This window comes from Odocoileus virginianus, chromosome 13 (genome assembly GCF_023699985.2).
Source record: "Odocoileus virginianus isolate 20LAN1187 ecotype Illinois chromosome 13, Ovbor_1.2, whole genome shotgun sequence".
Classification (NCBI taxonomy): Eukaryota; Metazoa; Chordata; class Mammalia; order Artiodactyla; family Cervidae; genus Odocoileus; species Odocoileus virginianus.
In genome coordinates this window covers 31,799,119-31,815,858 of record NC_069686.1, presented here as the reverse complement: position 1 = coordinate 31,815,858, position 16,740 = coordinate 31,799,119, and the positions used below count along the sequence as shown (strand labels likewise).

The 16,740-nt window shown below is 34.6% G+C and overlaps 1 non-coding gene across 1 annotated transcript; it reads left to right on the top strand.

Moving 5' to 3' along the window:
- The first annotated feature begins 3,926 nt into the window (after positions 1-3,926).
- On the top strand, positions 3,927-4,033 carry LOC139038147 (U6 spliceosomal RNA). The gene has a single exon (XR_011491090.1). It is a non-coding gene; the product is annotated as a U6 spliceosomal RNA (small nuclear RNA).
- Positions 4,034-16,740: the final 12,707 nt, after the last annotated feature.

Sequence of the window (16,740 nt, the reverse complement as noted above, 5' to 3'; positions counted from 1 at the left end):
AATAAAACCAGTATGTGGTTCTGCTCATGAAATCACCCTTTCTCCCAAAATGGCAGGAAAAATCCAAGCTATCCATTTTAATCAGTTCATTTTTTTAAAAGAATTACTATGAACTTTGTAGTGGTATATTTCACAGGCTTCCTTTTTATAATTAAAATCTTTTTTTCCTCTTAAATCCTCTTTTCAGCAAGCAGCCTGTTGCCTGAAGTTTTAATCCTTCATTACTAGTTAAAACAAAATCACCAATTAGGCACATGAACACGTCTGTATTAATCTCATTAAGGTGATGGCACCAAATAAATTGGAACTATTTTTGTGCTTTTACTGTGTTCCTATGGCTTTATCAGGCCCTGTGGTCATATACAAAGACCTCGAATCTTAGTCATTTAGAGTCATTCGGTTGTGGACTGAATGTGGCATTACCATCTATGGCTGAAAATTGCTTTCAGCTTTTAAACTGCACTGACTAGTCTGTAGTTAATCTTAGATCATTCACTTGCAAAATTAAATGAGCCAGAACGATGGTCTTTTTTTTTTTATAAAATAATACATCACAAAACACTTATTTGCCCTGCCCAAAAGAGAGATCAAATTCATTTAAAATCCCATAAACCAGAGTTGTGAATTTTTAATTTTATTTAGTAGCAGAGAAATAGAGGGTAAGCTATCTTTCCACAGCACATCATTGCTATAAATTTACATATGGAACATGGTTTGATGCTTAACCAACCTTTAATCCACCTTTGATGTATACTTGTACTTCAATGTGGTCATGTGACACCCTTATTAATGCAAATGTAAAAAAGACTGTTTTGGATCTTTGATGCAATTAGCCATAAACCATGTTTAAGAAAAAAAGAGAGAGAGAGAGTGCCTACTTGAGTCACTGGAGTTGCATATAAAGTTCACAGTTATCATCACAGAAGAATAACCTTTAAGAACAAAGTTTAAAATTTTTACTTCATTCTTATATTCTCTGCCCAGGTAACTACTGAAGATCATTTAACTATAACCAGTGATAGTCAACTAAGATTTGATTGCTAAATAATTCATTTTGTAGGAGTAAAACACTTTAATATTCTTAGGATTTTTATTGAAAGAAAAATGCTTACTGAGGCAAGGGGAACTGCAATACTTCTTATCCCAATTAGCATATATTACAATCACTTCAAACACATTGTCTTTTAAATGAATGTGCATTTTCTTATAGTTGGTTCCTTCTCATACCCCACAATGCGGGTCAAATGCCTATGTTTTGATCTTGGCAGCCACTAATTTTAGCATCCAAAAAAACTTGATCCACTGCAAATGAGGTAAAGGTCACCTTGTAATGCCAGATGGAGGGAAAAAGTTTGGATATTTGAGGGGCTGACCCAGTGAGTACCCTGGTGGGTGACAGAATGCTAAGGTTAGATATTGGAAAATAAGGTTCATGCTACTCTGTCACTGGGCTGGTGCAGGCTGCCTGCTTGACAGAGAAGGTGGTATGTGGTCTGGACCTCAAGAAAAAGGAAGTCAGCCACCCAGATCAAAAATTACCCTGTCTTCCATCCAAAAAATGATTCTGACATCAGCTTAGCGAGACGGGAAGAAATGATTTTTTTTTAAGTGAAGATTGTACTTTATTCTAGAATAGCCAAGGGAAATTCATGGATCAATTGCAATATTATGAAAGGAATTTCCTGAATTAAAAATACAATTGCCAAAACCACATTGGTGAAAGTTCTTCACGTTTACTACATGTTGCAAGTGTACATAACTTAAGTTGTACAAATCTAGGACTTAATCATTATTTTTAAAAATACAGCGTTATAAGAATAGGAACAGAAAAATATAATGTATTTCTATTGACTGTTCTCTGTACTTTAAACAAAAGCAAAATTGACTAAAATTAAAAGAAGCCACTTATTGGTTCTGTGATTATTTTGCCAGCTATGGACTTATCTTTTCACCTAATTTGTAATAACTTAGGAAGAAAGATTTTTGTGATGAAAACATCATACTTGTTTTTATTGAGACTGCCTGTCCTGTCTTAAAAACTTTTTTGAAACTCCTTGACCTGATTCTAAATAAAACTGCATTCCCTAAATCTTATTGTATTGGTACTTTAAAATAGATACTGGGTTTATATTTATCAATAAATTTTAATGATTTAAAGGACTTAAATCTACTCAAGATTCATCCCTTTTCTGAAAATGTACATGAAGCAAAAGATATATATATATGTATTATCTATATATATGTATACTATCTAAATATCAGGTGACCATTCTAAATACTGCATAGTTTTAGTGTTTCCATCTCAAGAAAAATATATGCATATTGTTGTTTATTCTGTAAAATATTCCTTTTTTTAATAGCCTGAACCAAATAATTTCTCATTTTTACAGGCTTCACTTCACTTTTCTCACAGTGAATAAATTGCAACTTATTTCCATGAAATTCGCAGATGACACAGATCTTTATTTTGCATAAAGGCATAAAGAAGTGTCTAATATCTTCAATATTCATCTGCTAAGTGGACATTTGCATTGGGTTAGGACGGAAAAAGAGCCCCGACCCTCCCGCAGTGACAGCTGTACAGAGGGATGACATCTGACAGCCGTGACAGTGCTGAAGGGAAATTCAGATGACTCGCAGCATCCATGATCCAATTACAGCACACATCCCTCTGACAGACCCAGCAGCTTGACTCCAGCGTTTGGAAGGACAGTATTGATCTCTTGTCAGGAACCAGTTGCCTGCCTGCAATTGTGCGCTGCTGAACTTTGAAAAGCTATAGTACCCTCTTAAATGATAGGGGCAGTCAGGTTATAGTATTCAGGTACAAAGAGAGGTGCAAAGGGTATCTGCTAAATGCTCTAAACTTGAACAAATCATAACAATATGACAGTCCAATCATACTCAAGGAGCCCAGCTGATCTAGCTAGCTACTGTCTGTGCTAATGGAAAGACAGCTCTTTGTGTTTAGTGGGATGATCTTACTTGATGAAAAGGCCACTGCAATTAGTGCATGCTGGTTGGCTGTGCTGGGTGACAGCAGCATGGATGGTATAATGGCAGCTGCCAATAACCCTAACTTCAAGAAAACAGACAATTAGTCCTTTGATCCTAACACTGTTAGTCCCTCTAGTCCAGACCTCTGCTCTGCTCTTACTGTAAACCTCACAAGGGCAATGTGGTACAACCTCACCAAACAGAACAACTTGGTCAAGGGGTCAATTACTTTTCTCCTCTTGACTTCTGTTCCTGCTTTCCTTTGGAGAGAGAGGGGCAGGGAGAGAGGCTTATGCAAAATGTAACAAACATAAATATTCCCTTTCAACTATAGTTTAAAGAAGCTAATACATGAACATAAATGTTTTAAAATGCAAAAATTTTAAATATGTTTTAAAATGTGGTAAAAAACAAGATGCTAAACTTCGAAAACAGAGCTTTCTAATGGCAAGTGATCTCATGTTTTAAGACCGTGAGGACTGACTATTAAGAAATTAGTATAAAAAAGATATGAGGATATAAGGTATAGCATAGGGAATATTGCCAATATTTTATAATAACTTTATATGGATTATAATCTATAAAAATATTAAATCACTGTGTTGTACATCTGAAACTAATGTAAAATATGTCAACACTTAAATAAAAAGGAAATTACTAAAATACTAAAATAATTAAAAATTATCTCTAGTTCATCACTTTAGAATTGGATAAAGATAGATGAAATATTCTGAAGTCTCAGAGTATACACAAAACTTATAATATATATTATTTTAGTGCTTTTCATCAAGTGCAACTCCAGAACAAGTAAAACACTTATGCAATAGTAAAACAAGTTAAATTAAATACTAGAGCATGCATACACTTGCTCACATACACACACAAATCATATCAGTATAGACAAATATATAATTAAAAAATTAAGTCTAGTGCTCACTTCAGCAGCACATATGATAAAATTGGACCTATACAAAGAAGATTAGCATGGCCTCTGTGCAAGGATGACTCCAAAATTTGGGAAGTATTCCATATTTTTAATGAATGTTCATTTTATACCTCAAATTTAGGCAGTTTCTAACTGGAAGGTTTTTTCTTTTCTGTAATTTCTGTAATTTTGGAAGTATTATTCATTCTATGTAGGTAGGTACTGGAAATCAAAATGCATAGGAGGTATTTTCCATTCAAATTTCATTTAAAAAGCAGAGACATTACTTTGCCAACAAAGGTCTATCTAATTAAAGCTATGGTTTTTCCAGTAGTCATGCATGAATATGAGAGTTGGACTATAATGTAAGCTGAGCACAGAATTGATGCTTTTGAACTGTGGTGTTGGAGAAGACTCTTGAGAGTCCCTTGGACAGCAAGGAGATCAAACCAGTCCATCCAAAAAGAAATCAGTCCTGAATATTCTTTGGAAGGACTGATGCTGAAGCTGAAACTCCAATACTTTGGCCACCTGATGCTAAGAGCTGACTCATTGGAAAAGACCCTGATGCTGGGGAAGATTGAGGACAGGAGGAGAAGGGGCTGACAGAGGATGAGATGGTTGGATGGCATCACCAAGGAACATGAGTTTGAGCAAGCTCTGGGAGTTGGTGATGGATAGGGAGGCCTGGCATGCTGCAGGCCATGGGGTTGCAAAGAGCTGGACACAACTGAGTGACTGAACTGAGTAAAAAAAGAAAACTAAGTCTGTATCAGTGTCAGATCCTTTCTAATGGAAGTGAGTATAATGGCAATACTGGAAAACTGACCTTATATAAAGCATAATTTTATATTTCAAATAAAGTAAGGAAACTAGAGTTTTGAAAATGAACAGAAAACCAGAGATCAAAAGATGAAACAACAAACGTTGGAGAACTTTAAAGCAGAGAAAACTAGACATATACTAGTACCTAAGATAGACAAAAATAAAGAACCAATGCCTTTCAGAAATACAAATTCTTAATTATATGCAAAATAGTATTCTTCATGTGTATGTAAATTAATGCTAATTAAAACACATATGAGATCACCGTAAATAAATTGAATAACACAAAATTAGTGAGCGTGTGGAGAAACAGACATTCTCTTCTTGATAGAAGTATGAATTGTAGCAATCTTTCTTGATTAATTCAAAAATATGTATCCAAAATCATATTACTTTAATCAGAAAAATTCTTCATTGCATAAAGAATTATATGCAAGAATTTTCACTGCCGTATTATTTATAATGGGAAAAAATTAAAACAAACATAACTACCCAGTAGGAGGGCATTAACCATATCTTGATACACACATTAAATAGAATAATATAAAGCCAATAAAAAGAATGAAGTAGATTTATATAATTTGAGTTTTTTTCAAGATATAAATATAGTATTATTATTGTTTATATAAAAGTATACAGAAGACAAATATTTATGTGTGGATGTCTGTGTGCTTGTGTTTATGTGAATATGTATCTCTCTCTCTCTCTCTGTGTATATATATATATAGATAGATAGATAGATAGATAGATATAGATATATGCTTTGGGCTTCCCAGCTGGAGCTAGTGCTAAAGAACCCACCTGGCAATTTAGGAGACATAAGAGACAAGGGTATGATTCCTGAGTTGGGAAGCTCCCCTGGAGGATGGCATGGCAACACACTCTAGTATTCTTGCTCGAAGAATCCCATGGACAGAGAAGCCTAGCAGGCTACAGTCCTTAGGGTCACAAAGAGTTGGACGTAACTGGAGTGACTTAGCATGCATGCACATATATGTTTTATGTATATTAATGCTTCTAGAAATACAAATAAGAAACTGGTAACAATGGTTATTTATCATGAACTAGAGATGGTAAAAAAGCTCTCGTATAATTTACACTTCCTTATACTATTTGCATATATATATTATTTCATAATTTTTAAGTTCAGTTCAGTTTAGTCGCTCAGTCGTGTCCGACTCTTTATGACCCCATGAACTGCAGCACACCAGGCCTCCCTGTCTATCACCAACTCCCGGAGTCCACCCAAACCCATGTCCACTGAGTTGGTGATGCCATCCAACTATCTCATCCTCTGTCGTCCCCTTCTCCTCCTGCCCTCAATCTTTCCCAGCATCAGGGTCTTTTCAAATGAGTCAGTTCTTTGCATCAGGTGGCCAAAGTATTAGAGCTTCAGCTTTAACATCAGTCCTACCAATGAACATTCAGGACTGATCTCCTTTAGGATGGACTGGTTGGATCTCCTTGCAGTCCAAGGGACTCTCAAGAGCCTTCTCCAACACCACAGTTCAAAAGCATCAATTCTGCGCTCAGCTTTCTTTATAGTCCAACTCTCACATCCATACATGACTACTGGAAAAGCCATAGCCTTGACTAGACGGACCTTTGTTAACAAAGTAATGTTTCTGCTTTTTAATATGCAGTCTAGTTTGGTCATATCTTTCCTTCCAAGGGGTAAAGTCTTTTAATTTCATGGCTGCAATCACCATCTGCAGTGATTGTGGAGCCCAGAAAAATAAAGTCAGCCACTGTTTCCACTGACTTCCCATCTATTTGCCATGAAGTGATGGGACTGGATGCCATGCATTGAAAACTAATCAAATTTTTGTGTTAATAGCCTCTTGTTAATAATATATAACTAGCCATGACAGTTGTTCATGTAGATGGAAGTCATATCGAGAAGAAAATAAAAAGACATATTCCTTTTAAGAGATGCATGTTTAGAGATTTAAACTATGAAGATAGAATTTAAGCAATTTGCCCTTCTCATTCTTTTAGTAAACATTATTAGACATTCATTGTAAGTTAGATCCAGGCTAGCCTGGGAACACAGAGAGTAGCTCATTGTTTGCCTGCCCACAAGAATCTATCTTCTAGATGAGGAGATGTAAAAGTAGAGTACAGTGAAACATGCTGAGCACTATGGTAGGCACAGGTGGTTTTGAGTACAATAGAGACATCTCCGTCATAAGATGTCAAGGAATGATTCCAGTAGGACAGTAAATTTAAGTCTCAGATAAGTGTGGTCAGCCAACTGAAGGAAATTCACAGGCAGCAGGATTTGAAGTGCAGGAACAGCGTAGCAAAAGAAAAGGGATCATGCAGGCAGTCCAACATAACTAATTCTTAAAGAATAGATTAATGGTGAGAGATAAATCAGGAAAGGAAAGAAGATATCTTAAAGGAAAAGGAGTGATTCTGACCAAATAGACCTGCAAGTTTTCCAGATATTTTTGTTCATTAAAATAGTACAAAGATGCAGTAGTCTAAGGGTGTCAAAAAATAAGAATTATCCGGACTTCATATTAAAATAAACAGATTCTCAAAGTCCAACACAAAGTCTTCAAATTGAACTGAAAATCTACAGCTATAACAAGTATCCCAGTGATTATTATTATCTGACAAGTTTAGAAAACAATGGTAGGTTAGCTTATATATGACATTATCATGTCTAGCCAAAACTTGACCCACCTGAGGAAAAGCAAACAGATCAACTAAAAAACTTCATATTTGAATTAATTTACAACAAATATTTGTTGTAATTTGCAACAAATATTAAATGAAATATATGACATCTTAATTCCACCAAGAGCCTGTTATGAGATAACTGCTTACTTTCTTGGCAACTCAAACAATTTTGTTTCCTTGGACACAACATCTAATAGAACAGAGAAAGTCCATAACCTCTATTTACTTGACTTTTCGGTACAATTTATTACTAATTCAAAGTATAAGATAATATGAACTAGTGTTAGTTTTAATTCCTTCACTAAATAGATGAATAAAAATGATATTTGACTATATTTTAATGGTATCAGTTACCTGTAAGTCTTGAAATACAGACCTCTTAAAGCTAAACCACAGCAAAGAAAGGGAAATATATTTCTAGTGTCATTACAGATTTCAAGATGGTGAGCTTATTGGTTTGAGTACTATGCGTCTATGGCCTAATTCTAGGCATTGATCTCTTTGTGGGTCATTTAACATTCAGTTCAGTTCAGTTCAGTTCAGTCGCTCAGTCGTGTCCTGCTCTTTGCGACCCCATGATTCGCAGTACGCCAGGCCTCCCTGTCCATCACCAACTCCCAGAGTTTACTCAAACTCATGCCCATCGAGTCGGTGATGCCATCCAGCCATCTCATCCTCTGTTGTCCCCCACTCTGCTCCATTTCAGAAGAACACGCCCTTAAAACTGTCTGTCTCTCCAATACCTATCATTGGTTAGAAGTAAAGTGAGGGAAGAGTGTGGATAGTGCCATAGAAAAATACACAGCCATTCAATTAAATTCAACTCAATTCAATTTAACAAAAACTTAAAGAACTCTATGCCAGGAATGCAAAACCATCAACCATGAATTTGAGTTCATTAACTCATGAACCATGAGTTCAAAGGTGTTATAGCTTATTAGCAGAGATAAATGTGTAAAGAGAAATAATAGTTTATTGAGGTGAACACAAGAGAAATATATCCAAGGCACAGGACAGTGAGGATCATCTGATGGGAAAGTAAGAAAGAAGAGCACATTTGTGAACTTAAGATAATTGTAAATGATAAGTAAGATGCTTTCTGCTCTGAATCCAATGCTTGGTAGAGGTGAATTCAGAGCAGAAAAAAATAGTATACCCAATAGTGCATGGAAGTATACATGTCAGAAAACTGTAGTCTTTCAGTATTGATCAAATGTATGTTTGTTTTGACAAAGACAAGGAGAGGCTCAGTCCTACTGACCCTTTTTTTTCCCCCCAATCTTGGAGGTATAATCATAGCAATGTTATGGTAAGAGTGCTGTATGTGTAAGAATGGATGTTGAACTTGGGAAGCTCTTAAAGAGATTGAAACAGATCAATAACTTTTTCCAGCTTTTGGTTCTCTTCTTAATCTAATTGGTTTTATAGAGATACAGTCTGCTCTGGTAACCTGGAGACCATGGACATAACTACATAGATCAAATAGGAAATACCTGACCACAATCTGACACAAGGTTTGGTGAAATGTACTTCAAATGCTAATACATGGCTATTACATTCAATTTTTCATCTATATTTTATGGGAGAATTCTACAAGACTATTTCTCATCCATAATCCTAGTTGCAGTAGCATGCAGGTCTACTTTGCCCCATTTTAAGGTATAGCTCCAAGTTTCTTTGTGAGTCCATGAAACTGTGTAATAATACTTTGTGGATTCATTTGGGCTCCTTGTTTTCTCATTGGCTGAATCTATGGAAATGTGGTAAGGAAGCAACAGTTGCCACCACATTATAGTTTGTGGGCTGAATGATCACTTTACAGATTTAATAGTCCTAAGGTCTATGGAAAAACCTGCCTCCACCTTGAGGGAGAAATTATGCTTGGACACAAAAGTAATCTTCAATTAATGTCTCTAAAATACCTTCTATACAGTGACCATATAAACATTCTATTTTATAGTATGTTAAATCTTATCATAGAAATCATACTACAGAATAGTGTGAGATTTAAATACATTTAACATATTAACATCTATTGGACACTTACATGTGTCAGTCACTATTCTGAGTTTCATACACACAGTCTATTTTACTCCTTACACCAACTGCTTTATTAATTCAACTTATATAAGGAAATTGGAGTTTGGAGAATTTAAGTAGTTTCCCATCAGTTAATACAGAGCTAGACTGAGCCAGAGCTAAAGTTGGAATACAGTCCAATTCCAATGCTCTAATTTTTAACTATACTGCTATTCAGCCTCCCAGCAAACAGTGATCACACCGGGTCTGACCTGTGCACATATCATTCTTTCTTACTGTGGATTCTTATGCCAAGTAAAATTGGTCACTTTTTGTGATCACTCATTTTTTCAGAAACTTCACATTCTCTAGCAACAGTCACATTACCAATTAATCTTCCACCAAATGTAGTTTATGTGCTATTAGAAGCATCAACATCCTATCCCTAATCCCATGCTCATCTTCTACATGACATTTAAACATTGTAGAAGGAATATATTTAAAATTGCATTATTTAGAAAAAATATAGTCATTATAACACTCATTTAAACTAGATATAGACCTAGCATTAAAGGGAACATGGCAACAAGTGACCTCCAGTAACGGATATCCTGGTTGTGGTTTAGTCACTAAATCATGTCTGGCTCTTCATGATCCCAAGAACTGTAGTCTGCCAGGCTCTTCTATCCATGAGATTTTCTAGCAAGAATACTGGAGTGTGTTGCCATTCCCTTCTGCCCCAAGTTCAACATCAAATATCCACTTATGTTGCCACACATACACTTGGAGGATATATTATTTGCTGTGTACTATTAACTTACTTTTAGATTTTCAAGATCAGAACTCCAAGAAAAGCTTTCCTTACTTTGTCCTCTACATAGTAAAGATATGGTAAAAATAGCTATGCTTCTGAAATCTCAAGCCTGTTTTTATGTGCTCAATTTGGTTAGATTTGGGTTTTGCAATTGTCATTATTGGAAATGACCTTTTATTTCCCATCAACACAGAATTCTATGACCATCAAGCAAAAGAAAATATGTGAAAGGATTTTCAGAATTAATTTAATCTCTTTATTTTATATCTGGTGACATTTTGATTTAATTAATGATTATTCTGTTTTGTTTTTTTAAAGCTTATTCTTAATGTTGTTTTTCAGTAAAATATTCTTTTAACCATGGCTATATGTTATGTTTCCCAAGCTTCAAGAATTTTCCTAGCTAAATAAAAAATAAAATTTGCTAGGAAAGCTACAAGAAATTCAGTATAGACCTTGTGTTTTTCAATCAAGCAGAATAAAATATTTGATCCCAAAAAGGTATTGATATATGTTTTCTCAAACATATGTATGTTTTAGATGAATCATTTTATTATGCATAGAAAAAAATGAAATAATTGTTTAAATTCTTGATCATTAAGAAATAAAAGAAATAGCAGTGAAGAATCATGAGTCAGATTTATATGAAAAGAGTTACCTTTACATTTTCTGTTGTCCTTTGTATTTCCTTATCAATGTCATTTCATAAATGCTCATATCTAAAAATTCATAAAAGAACATGTACAGGATGATATTTTGCTATTGTCCACCTCAGTTTTAAAGTTAATGCATAAAGTCATACTAATTTAAATGGATATAACAAATATCTTAGTGCTTTGAAAACTGACAATTAGTTTTACATATTTTTATTCACTTGTTTCAATTTATGAACTGCAACCCATGACCTCTAAGTACGTATGCATGATAAAATTATCAGAAAACAAATTATAAATAGCAATCGCTGACCTCTTTCTTAGCCACTGAACTTTATCAATGGCCTGACCCAAGATCCCAGGCCTGAAGGCCAATGAACTTGTACTCTGTCAGTTCACAAGGCAAAGAAATTTCTAATAATATCCTCTACATAAAGAATTGCCAAACTCTAGTTTGATGAAGCTGAGATTCACTGACTGCTGTCTTTAGTAGTCATGTAGCAAATTTTAAATGCAAAAATATAATAAAAACATTTACTACAGTGATCTTATGGAAACTGGTTTATGTATTTAATTCTTTTCTGTATCAGGTTATACAAATACATACAAAAGTGAAAAGTGAAAGTGAAAGTCACTCAGTCGTGTCCAACTCTTTGTGACCCCATGGACTATAAAATCCATGGTATTCTCCAGGCCAGAACACTGGAGTGGGTAGCCTTTCCCTTCTCAAAGGGATCCTTCCAACCCAGAGATCAAACCAGGGTCTTCTGCATTGCAGGCAGATTCTTCACTGATAGCTGAGCTACCAGGGAAGCCCACCAATAAATATAACTTGGCAATTTAGAATTTATAGTCCAAAATATTTGTTTTGAGAAATATCAATTCAGTTCAGTTCGGTCACTCAGCCGTGTCCGACTCTTTGTGACCCCATGGACTGTAGCGCACCAGGCTTCCTTGTCCATCATCAACTCCCAGAGCTTGCTCAAACACATGTCCATCGAATCGATAATGCCATCCAACCATCTCATCTTCTGTCATCCTCTTCTCCTCCTGCCAAGGACCTTATGTTGACAGAACTAATGTGATAACAATTGACCTGAAAACTATAACAAATTATGAATTTTTCAGAAAAATTATGCTTTCCATATTCCAGTATAGAGACTAGAATTTTGAGAAAACACTGAAAGTTACTTGAAATTTTGTAGCAAAAGAAAATACTTGCTTTTTATCTGTAAGGTTTAATGATTGGATCTATTTTTCCTTTTTACTTTCTTCCATGTGCTTATGATCTTTACAACACTTGAATGCTATTTTAAAAATGTGAAGCACTTGTTAATCTAAGGCCTCACTCTCAAAGAACATTGGGAAAAGAGAGGATAAGAAGTCAAGGGTTGTGAGTGGAAGAGAGAACAGGAGGAGAGAATGAGAGTCAGAAAAAATGTCAAATCCTTTAAAAACTTATTCAAGTGACAGTGGAACCCCTGAATTAAAAACAGATGAGAAAATTATGAAGAACTGAGCAAAAATGGATGGTTTAAAAAAGAGTACTACACATATTCAGAATTTGTACTCTATTTAAAGAAAAACTTTGACACATTAAAGCCATTTGCTTTTGGAATGGGCACCAAAAGAGAATCTATCATATTATATATAAAATAGATAACTAATAAGTACCTACTATATAGCACAGGGAACTCTACTCAATACTCTGTAATGGACTATATGGGAAAAGAATCTAAGAAAGAGTGGATATATATCTGTATAACTGATTCACTTTGCTGCATAGCACAAACTAATACAACATTGTAAATCAACCATACTCCATTAAAAAAAGGGTAAACAATGCTTGTATGGAAAGACAAAACATCCAGAAAGCCAATAAATATTAAATGAGAACAACATTGGAAGACTGATGCTACCCAACTTCAAAACTACTATAACTTTACAATAGGCAAAACAGTGTGGTGGTTAGCCAAAGAATAGACACAGATGAGTGAAATAGAATAGAGGGCCCAGAAATAGACTCAGATAAATGTATTCAGCTGATCTTTGAAAAAAGGAGCAAAAGCAATACTGTTGTTGAACCCAAGTTCATATGCCTGATGTACAGTGAGGGCAAACCAATCGGAAAGTCAAGAGTTGTTATTGTTGTTTAGCCGGTAAGTTCTGTCTTGACTCTTTTGCAACTGCATGGACTCTAGCCCACCAGGTTTCTCTGCCCATGGGATTTTTCAGGCAAGAATAATGGAGTGGGTTGCCACTGCCTACTCCAGCATATCTTGCTGGATTGAACCCACATCTCTTGCATTGGGAGGTAGATTCTTTACCACTGAGCCACCTAGAAAACCCCAGTGGAATATTACTCAGCACTAAAAATGAAAGAGCTATCAAGTCATGAAAAGACATAGAGAAACTTTAAGATCATATTGCAAAGTGAAAGAAGCCAATCTGAAAATACTAAACACCGTAAGATTCCAACTACATGACATTCCAAAAAGGCAAAATTATGGAGACAGTAAAAACAGCATTGGAATTGCAACTAATCCTTATAGTCAAATGGTCTCTTTCAAGTGGAATATATCTCATCTGCATGGAACTTTAATACTATTTTATCCATTTAATTTTATATTTGTATAATATAGTTTTTATTTGCCAAAATTGAAAACTTTATTCCTTCAGTTTATTGTTGAAAAATTGGAGCATGGATTATACAGCACTCAAATTGAGGCACTTAAAACTTCCTTAAGTTTGGTCATATTGCATCAAAAATTAATAAATTACCAACTAAGCCAATCTATCTTAATTTGACCATTTAAAAGAAGCAGTAGAGAGATATACTTGTTATATAAAAATGGTAAATCACAAAGTGGGGGAAAAAAGCCTTTTGGAAGAATATATTAAGTCCAAAAATGAGGTAACTAAGATTCTTCTCATACCGCATCTCATAAATATGACTTCAACTATTGACATTATCTGATCTCAATATCCTTACTGGTAAACTCTAATCAACATTAAAATGAAAGGGAAAAAGTTCTGAGGAAAGCAAAACAGCATTCTTGCTCCAGCATGTACTTTTTTCTCTTAATTTGCGCATAATTGTAGAGTAGCATAATAACTTATCTCAAGAATCTTCATTCAAGCCCAAAAATCATTAGAAAGGTTATGAATTTAAGTTTTGGCAAATGGACAAATTTGGAACCTCAGAATAAGATCCAGAGGTAATCAGCTTATTCCTTGAGAAATGAATATTTAGCAAAAAAAAAAAAAAAAGGACCAATTTTATTCAGAAGATAATATTCCAAATTTGTTTGCCTCTTATTGAGGATTAGTTTCAAAACTGATCAAAGGGTTATTCCTTAAGAATTATACTTATTAACACCATTCTAAGCTGTTTGTATTCCAAAAATCACACAAGCATTTTCCTGGAATCTTTTCTATTAATTATAAAACAATAGTGATTTTTATCATATCAATATTTAATCTAAATATAGCAATTATATCAATAAATCTGTAAATTTAGATTTTCAAAAATTCCCGTGATTAAAAGTATTGATTCTTATTCACTTTAGGCTTCTCTCACCTCAAACAACTGTGATAGTATAAAACCAACACAAAAGTTAGATCTATCTGAGAAATGCTTTGACTGTACTAAATCTAGTAAAGCTAAGGTACAACCAAGACAGAGTACAGCACCATATATGAATGAACACAAAACAAAAATCTTTCACTTACAGCAAAAACCAATCGACCTACAATGACCTTTACTTCTCTTGAAGGAGGAAAGAAGTTATTTTATCAGCAGGGCTAAAGCTAAAACTTTATATGCACAACTGGACCACTACTGCTGATTATTATTCAATCATTACTAACTTACATCATTTAACTGAGAACCAACTATAAACTGAGCACTGTTCAAGTTTTAATTTAGTATACAAAAAGTTTTTGCTTTAGTCACAATGTGGTCAAAACTACAAATAGGGGAAAATAATAAGATATTACTTGGACTGTGAAGAAAGCTGAGTGCTGAAAAATTTATGCTTTTGAACTATGGTGTTGGAGAAGACTCTTGAGAGTCCCTTGGACTGCAAGGAGATCCAACCAGTTCATCCTAAAGGAGATCAGTCCTGGGTGTTCATTGGTAGGACTGATGCTGAAGCTGAAACTCCAGTACTTTGGCCACCTGATGCGAAGAGTTGACTTGTTGGAAAAGACCCTGATGCTGGGAGGGATTGGGGGCAGGAGGAGAAGGGGACAACAGAGGATGAGATGGGGGATGGCATCACCGACTTGATGGGCATGAGTCTGAGTAGACTCCAGGAGTTGGTGATGGACAGGGATGCCTGGCGTGCTGCAGTTCATGGGGTCACAGAGAGTCAGACGTGACTGAGAGACTGAACTGAACTGAACCTAAGGTGTTAAAATTTTATCAGCTATCTAGTCTGTAATAGAACACCTCATATTTAGTGGCTTAAAACATTAACAAATTGCTATTCCTCACAAATCTGCTTCATAGTTCCTCTGCTGAATTTTCTGTCACTGTACAGACTACTGGGATGGAATGTTCAAGATAACTCCACTAACTAGTCTTGAATTTGGTTCTGGCTCAGTGTTCCTCTTTCTGGTCTCCCATTCTCTTCGTGGTTAGAATGACTTTTTTATTTATCTATTTTTTAATATGGCCATGATGCTGCATTTCAAAGGATGAAAGCAGAAGCTGCAAGACAGCTGGAGAGCTAGGCTGGATAATTAGCACAGCGTGGTTTCCACATTATATTAGTCAAAGACTAGATCAGATTGAAGAGACTAAAAAATAGATCACATCTTTCCAAGAGACCTGGTGAAAGAGCATGGCCATATTTTTAAATCTACCATAGAAGTGAGTGAGTTTTTTCATGAGAGCATAATAGATAAGATATGTTGATTGACTGATGAAGATGAGAAATTTATGGTCTAGAAGGATAGTTGTTTTTGCTTGCTCTCTCTTGGATTATTGCATTTTATATCACACTTGTTGTATTATAATGAAGCTCTGCAATCTGGCAAGCTGTTGGATATTCCTTCATATTCTTATGAAATTGACAATGAAAAATAGAAAATATTAAATAACTTAAAAAATAAAAGAGCACAATATAAGAAATATGTGATAAATGGCTATATCTTCAAGTAAAAATAATTTTCACATATTGTTTGACAGTTTTAAAAAGTGTTTTTAAGTTTAAAGCTATTTTATTTGATTTTCACAATTATTCCATGAAGGAGAGAGAAACAGTATCATTATTCTTGTATTACAGATTGAGTTCAAATATACGTGACTGTTCTGAAACCATATTTCTGGTAGGTGGTGGACACAGATCTAGAATTCAGGTTTTCTAAATTTAATAATCAGTCTAATGTTTCTATACTAAGCAAAGTACATCTCTATGAAAAATTACTTAGAATGTGCATCTTTCAGACAGTTTCTAGGCTTTTCTTTTCTTAAACTTTATGGCCATGCTTTTTGCTTTTTATTTTAATTCTATTATGAGAACAGAGAGTTTGAATTTTGTTTGATTAACCTTAGACTCAAGCATAGTTGTGCATTCCCTGTGGGTGGCCATAACTGTCTAATAACTATGATAATGTTAAATACCAGAGGTCCCTGGACAAAACCCAATAAAGATTTTAATTAATTAAAAATTAACTATATTATCTGTGTTATTGCTTGAGTATATTTTAAAGATTTTTAGAGATTTTAAAGATTAAAATATCCTCACCTAATTATAATTTCAAAATGAATACAGACATCTTAAAACCGACTTCATTTGCTTCAGAAATTTTGT